General features: G+C 39.3%; 1 long non-coding RNA gene across 1 annotated transcript in view; it reads right to left on the bottom strand.

Annotated features, from left to right (window-relative positions):
• Positions 1–1,116: 1,116 nt before the first annotated feature.
• Positions 1,117–7,459, bottom strand: part of LOC116688608 (uncharacterized) — an 18,682-nt gene continuing 12,339 nt past the window's right edge. The window contains exons 2-3 of the long non-coding RNA XR_004331814.1: positions 3,901–3,905; positions 1,117–1,199 (exon numbers count right to left, since the gene is read on the bottom strand). This is a non-coding gene — a long non-coding RNA (uncharacterized LOC116688608). The remainder of the gene's footprint in view (positions 1,200–3,900; positions 3,906–7,459) is intronic.

The raw sequence follows: 7,459 nt of genomic DNA, 5'->3' as shown, positions 1-7,459 counted from the left end.
TAGAGCACACCTTATTAGTGGTACCAGTTGTCCTCCATGCTGTCTAGTTTCCTTTCCTTTCCTTTCCTCCTCAAACCTCTCCTCACTTTAGGCCACATGGAAACATGGATGACTTCACAGTGTGGCTCTGTAGCGAGCGAGGGGAAGTCATTAGGGTATTCTGGGTTAACAAGGCGGCAAGCAGGATATGCAGACTTCAGCAGGAGCCTACACCAGCACTGAGGGATGGCACTCATGCAGAGTAAACTTCCTCAGTCTTACGGCTTCTAATGTATCACAATTTTTTAACAGAGTTGGACAGTTAGAGCATGATGTAGTCTGATCCACTTCCAGGGAAATAAACCTCTCAAAGCTCCACTCTGTTTTTTTTTTCCACATACAGTAGGTATATATGTATAATATATGACAGGCAATCTTATAATTCCAAACTCTGCTGGTAAAATTGTTTAATTCCAACAATTCCTTTTTGAAGGTGTGCTTTACTCGAGTATTTTCATATTGCTACTTTAAACTTCTACTCTACTACATTTATTTGAGAGTTATAGTTACTAGTTACTTTACAGATGGCAATTTTAAAAACCTACTATAAGCATTTAAAATATGATGTATTAAAGCATTCATTGTAGAGTTTCTTTCTTTTATTCTCTTTTACATTGTGGTATTACTAATTATTCTTAAGGTTACATTATTTGATTTTCTGGCCACTTGGGGGCAACAGCACCAACTGAAACCACACCATCTGACATAGTTTCACCTTATAAAGGTTTTATGGCAAACATTGTAGCAAATAATTGCCTATTTACACATTCAGCAGAGATATTTGGAGATCTCTTTCTATCCACCTGACTAAATATAAGTCAAATATTCACCTTCTTTTTAGCTATGTTTGGGTTCCACCAACTGAGGGTAATGTCTGTTTCTAGCTTGCTGGTTGTTTGACTACCTTCATCAGCTAATCAAACTTTGTCTGTCTTTGAAGTTTGTCAGCTTTTTTTCGGTAACACTTTACTTGAAGGTATCTACATAAGAGGGACATGACAGTCATGACACGTGAACAAAAAACACTAACCATAACCATAACCATAACTTGTCATGACACTTACTAAAAGAGGCGTTGTCATAAACGTTTATGACATGTTTATAATGTTTAACAGCGTCATGTCACTCTTACGTAGATACCTTAAAGTAAAGTGTAACCGCTTTTTTATTTTTTATGTTGCAGAACAGCTGCCTGTTGCTGCTAGAAATGAAGTTGATATAAGCAGAGTCGGGGAACTGTAGAGTCAGGTGATTACTCTTTTTTGGTCTGTCTTGTTACAAAAAAGTGACATATTTCACATCAGATGTAGTCATTTGATCCACTGTTTAGAAAGACATCAATTAGTGCACTGAACGCTGTGATGCTGGAGCGCATTGGCGCCAAACCTTTGTTCAAAATGCTATCTTATTGTCTATGGATTTAACGCTGAAAACTGAGAGAATGGAAATTTCCTTGCGGCAGTGTAAACCAAATAGACGTATTTTTATTCTGCAACGCAACATAATCTGAAGATTCTTGAACGCTACACAGCATGTTAACATTAGGCAGCAGGGTCACTCTGGGTTAAACCACCTCAGTAGCTAACAGTATCAGACTGAGCTCCTTTAACATTAGTCATCTAAACCAGTTATCTGAATCTGTCTTCCATCACAATGAATGATCTGTATTACTGACTTCTAGTTTTTATACTGATTCTTTTTCTCACCATCTTCTTTGTGCGTTTACTCCCACTCTGTCTCTTTTAAGGCCACTATAGACTAAACTGTGACCTCCTGGAGACTGTCTCTAATTACTTTGTGCAACAGTCAGGAAAACACCCCTCTCATCGGAGGGACCTCACCATGACTGTCAAGAAGATCCTTTCACTGTGTGTGGCATCGGTTCACATTGTAAAGTAGGTACAGACATAGATTGGCACCTTAAGCACATTCATCTTGCTCTGAAATTATTTTCATTGGCACAGACAGACACTGCTTCTGTCTCTTGGTGTCTCATGTCAGCCATGGTTTTTTAGTTTGACTTGGTCTAAATGCTTCCTTGGTTTATTTCCCTCACATATAGAAACAGTACATACAATCCCATCCTGGTACCGAATATAGCTCATCCTTCCACAAGTCAAACACGTGTTCTATATGTGTGCTCCATTTGTTCTCCTGTTCTGTCTGCAGTTTTATCACCATGCTGTCTCAGTCTCACCGCTACAAGGGACACACACTCAGCCAGTGGGGGTGATGGAAGAATGACTACTAGCCAAAACAAAGAGAATGAGCAGGGACCTGTACACATAGAGCTAATTTACTGCTGAAAGCATATTAATAACTTTCTCTCAGAGGCCCTTTGGTTTTGTAGGTTTCCTCTCTTTATTACAGAATGCAACAACAATGTTTAGCTAAGCATTTGACCGCATCGTTTGACTTTTTTTGGTCACTGTCTGGGACTGGAAATGTGTGAGGTTGATCAGTCAGTTTTTATTGGAAGAGAGATATTTTCTCCTTTTCAAACTTCTGTTAAAAGAGATGTTAAAAAAAGGAGTGTGAACACATTTAGAACATATATGTAAAACTCCATGACAGTAAAACCAGATGTAATGTCATACCCTTATAAACTGTGTTTTTACAGTTTTATGTTCAGCTACATGCTGAATATGTAAACCCGAAAACAGGTCAGAAGTGATTCATTGTCCACAAATCTACAATGTCTTTGTACAAATCAGCTTTAGCCATTTACAACACAAAAGAGTAGAGTCTTTTCATGGGAGCGAATTTTGCGGATGTTACAAAAAATGTAAAGAAACATATGTACGTTGCATGATCCCAAAAAATAGTTTATATATTTAAGGCATGTCTGCGTGTGTGTGTGTGCGTGCGTGTGTGTAGGAAGTTGGCTTCTAGTAGCCATTTAGTATAAAATGTTAGAAGTGGTCTCCCATGGTGTAATTGGCATGGTCTGGAGGATAGTTTTAGCTGGCTGCCACGCCACAGACAGGCAGGCCAGCAGATAGATAAATAGAAAGTCTAATGGGCAATTTACTGGACATGGAGAGAGAAAAACACAGAGAGAGGAGAGGAGAGGAGAGGAAAGGAGAGGACAGGAGATAAGAGGACATAAGGAGGCTGAGAGAGGAGAGGAAAGGTCTGCAAGGGGGGAATTGGAAACATATGCAGTGGTCTGACTGCTGGTCTTCCCCCCTCTGCCTCATCCAGACAACCACACACAACAAAGACGGGAGATGAGCCAGAAATGGTGTGAGCCTGAGTGCGAAGGTGATGATACATGGGCAGTGTTTTGAAGCAGACTGGCAGTATTTTATGGAAGAAATATAGCAACTAGCAAACGCTAAACAAATGCAGATGACAGAATGGACCAGTATTGCATGGAAGTAATAACTGGGGTTTTGCATTGTGTATTTTATTTCAAGTCTGGTATATATACATTGTTTGATGACAAAAAAAAACACCAAACAAAATAAAATAACTCATGTATGGAGGGGAAAATGGTTGTTGGAAATTGTTTGTTGCGCAAAAGTCTGTGCTTGTATTTGCATCAAGTCTGATAAATGTAGTAGCTACACATCTAATTTAAATTGAAATGTATTCTTTTACATATCTTTAACACTTTTATACATGACATTGAATGCCATTGGTTTCATCAGCTGTAACTAATTTATTTGGTGAGTTGGCAAAGGGATTCATTTAGTAAATTTACTAAATGAAGCCCTTGGCTGTTGTTTGTCAAATGTGTTCTGCATGCTGATGTCGATCTGTTTCTTCTGCCAAAAAGGGACTCCTAAAGAAAGACTCACCAGACTGGACTGTGTGTCTATGGCAACCGACAATGGTACGTCAAAAGTATTTTCTCACTAATTCTAATCTAACTGCATTTATAACCGTGAAAATGACACATTTTTAATCAGTAAAATCATGACTCATTATTTCAGGCACACAGTGGTGGTAAACAGGAAAGATATGATAGAAACTAGTTTGGTGGTAGTCAAATGTTACTGGCAGGGATTGGAGTCACTCAGGTAAACCTCTAAACATATCAATATTTCATCTTATAGAGCCCAAAATTGAAATCTCTGATTTGGGACTGTGAAGTAGCTCGTCAGTCTATTATGTTATCTCATGCAGACAAACTAAACAGCAGCCAATTATGTTAATTAATTTCTAAATAATTTACATGATTGATTCATCATTCAAAATTGTACCATTTCTATAAAAATCATCTAAAAAGGTAAACCAGGTTATTTATTGCATTACATGAAGCAATGATGTGTGAGCGTATTCTGTGATACAATGCCTTTATCCATGCCATTTGTTTCTTAGATTAGCTTGGACAACCTATTATACATATGCAGCCTGACATGCAGTGTATATTCTAATAAAAGACATTCTGCTGTTACAACCTGTTGACAGTTTAGGTTGTAGCCGTAAATGTGGCCTATATTAATATGAAATATGAAATCTTAACAAAAATGTCTGAATAAACTACATTTCTAGTAGTAATGTGTGATTCTATGTGAGGCTTTGTACATTGTTTGTGAAATCTAAGATTTACAAGGAATTTAAATGATTGCAAAATTTTGGACACTTCACATTTGTATGTATTGTTATATTTCCAAGCAGTCAGTTTTTAGTTTTGTTGCATATTATGAACAGTTGTGGTAGCTCTTGCAATACTAGACGATTTATGTGTTAAAGTTGTGCATAACAATACACAAAATACCCAAAAAGAGAACATGTTATTACTATTGGTGAAAAGACAAGAATGTATAAGAACCTTAGGCTTGCTGAGCCTCATCTATTGTACATTGACCTACTGAAATAAAATATTTGCACCCCCTGGGTTACATGATGTTTCCCTGCTTTGTGTTTAAACTACTGTATTTCTTTTTTCACCACTTAAGTTTTTCTCATGTTTCCAGCATTATTATTTATAATCAGTTTGTACCATGTTCTCACTGCTTTCCTGAAAAGTTTAGTAAAGTCATTTTTGAATTTTAATGACCAAAAACCCAGTTGCCATCTGGAATGAAATCAAAAGTGGTTCCTTTGTACCACTGACTTTGTACATTCATGTAAATTATTGTGGCATTTTTCTTGCTTCACTATGGAAAAAACAAGAAAGCGGAAATGCTGAATTATTCATGTATGCTTTAGCAAAATTATGCCAATGTGTGTTTAAAAGGATGTGTGCATAAATGTAGCAGTTTGCAAGTTGCCCACCTGTGTACAGCTTTCTGTTATGCATGTACACACTGTATGTGCACTTGCACAAGTGTGCGGCTGAAGTGCGTGCAGTGATTAAAGTCAGGGTTTGCAGCAAGAGAGTGAAAGAGTGTATGTATCTTCAGTGCGGTGATGGTGGTGGTGGTTAGAGGAGGAGGAGAAGGAGGAGGAGGAAGAGGAGGAGGAGGAGGTGGGGGTCGGACACAGAGAGACAGACGCCAGCCTTGGTTTGGAGCTGAGCCTGAGGAGGGACTGTGGCTGATGGAGCGAGGGACTGGGGAACGAGGGAGCGAGGGAGAAGAGGAAAGAAGGAGAAAATGTGGGGATTGAAATGCTGAAATATAGATGAATGACAGAGGAAGCTGGATTAGCAATGAATGAGCTGAAAGAGCGGAGAGACGCAGCTGCAAAGGAGAGAGATGTGAGAATACTGAAGTGTGGAGCGGCTGGTGTGAGGAGGGAGGAGAAAAAGGAAAATAAGAAGGAAAGGGGGAGGTAATGTCATATGAGTGTGCTGCTGGGGGGATCCTGGGCCTGGGGGGGGTGGGTTGTTGGGTTGAGGAAGAAGAGGAGGAGGAAGGGGGAGAGGGGGCTCATTAACCAGTGCGAGATTGGAGCCTCAGTGGCTTGCTCGCATTCAACCACACTCAGCCTTTGATGAGGGCTGGATCCTCAAGCTCAATCAGTCCCACATGAGTCCAACTGAGAGGGAGAAAGACTGGGAGAGAGAGACAGAGGGGGTGGTAGGGATGGAGAGACTGAAGGAGGGATGGAAGACAGGAAGAAGTAAAGAGACAGGAAACGGTAGATGGTATAGAACAGGAGGAGCTGAGGGGGAGTGACAGCCCAGGGGGAGGAAAAGAGCAATAACGGAAGCAAACGTCAGGATATGGCTAAACGGGTGCTCACAAAGAGCCACAGAGAACTGGTTTTGGGTCCTTTTACTTTTGAAAAAAAAAACTACTGTCCAGAATGAAATTGTTTTATGATACAAAAATATACTGAACAAAATTATAAAACGCTAGACTTTTGTTTTTGCCCCCATTTATGACCTGAGGTGAAAGATCAGAGACTTTTTCTATGTACACAAATATAGAAATATACAAAAGGCGTATTTCTCTTAAATATTGTTCATAAATCTGTCCAAATCTGAGTTAGTGAGCACTTCTCTTTTGCCGAGAAAATCCATCCACCTCACAGGTGTGGCATCTCAAGATGCTGATTTGACAGCATGATCACTGCAAGGGTGTGCCTTAGGCTGGCCACAATAAAAGGCCACTCTAAAATGTACAGCGTTTATGCATGCGTTTATGTCTCAAGCATCTAATGTCTGAGCATGTGTGTGTATGAGCACAAATATATGTGTGTGAAAGGTCAGGACTTAAACGCAATGGGCAAAACACAAGAAAATGAAGAAAACATTTCCACTACACATATGGATTCATTGTAGAAAACAAAATACTGAAAAGAAATAAAACACAAGCAAATTGAGAAATATATTTACCAATTTCACAACATGCTGTACATTGCATAACGAAAAATACAGCAAATAGGCCTACAGAAACGTTGCAGTTGTACACAAAAAACAGGACCACAAAATTGATGAACATGGTAGTTATTAGTAAAAGGCTGCTGCGAGGTGTATAGCCAATATCTCAAGTTCTGCAAATTAAAATACAAAATACGCTGTTTGTCCCTCTAGAACAACACATAAAAGTGTTTTGTGACCTGAAGCCCCTATCTTGAGGCAACTTAATTTGTTTATCATCTGTTGAGAAATGCCTATTTTTTGAGAAATTTCACATTTTTTGAATGATGTGACACAATTAAGTCACAAAAATAACTTGGTTAGATTTAAGAAAGATCATGATTTGGGTTTTAAAAAAGTACGGCTGGTTGGAAACAGGAAGTGAACAGCAGTCTCCCATGTGTGATGTTTCATTGACCCATACATCCATCATAATCTACTCTTTATGCTGACTGTGTTGTTCTATATTAACACCACCTTCCTTATTTGGTCCCATGATAAATACTAGTGTGGTAATCAGGGGTTAAATTGGGATTTGTTATGTGTGTGTGTGTGGGGGGGGGGGGCTCTGTGGTTTGAAGGTTGCTAGTCTCTCTTTGCCCCATCCACACTCTGCGGAGTGGCGGAGGGTCTGGCTACTCCACATAGCATTCTGGGATGGGA

The sequence above is a fragment of the Etheostoma spectabile genome, chromosome 4, assembly GCF_008692095.1.
Source record: "Etheostoma spectabile isolate EspeVRDwgs_2016 chromosome 4, UIUC_Espe_1.0, whole genome shotgun sequence".
NCBI lineage: Eukaryota > Metazoa > Chordata > Actinopteri > Perciformes > Percidae > Etheostoma > Etheostoma spectabile.
This window is presented reverse-complemented; position numbering and strand designations above follow the sequence as displayed.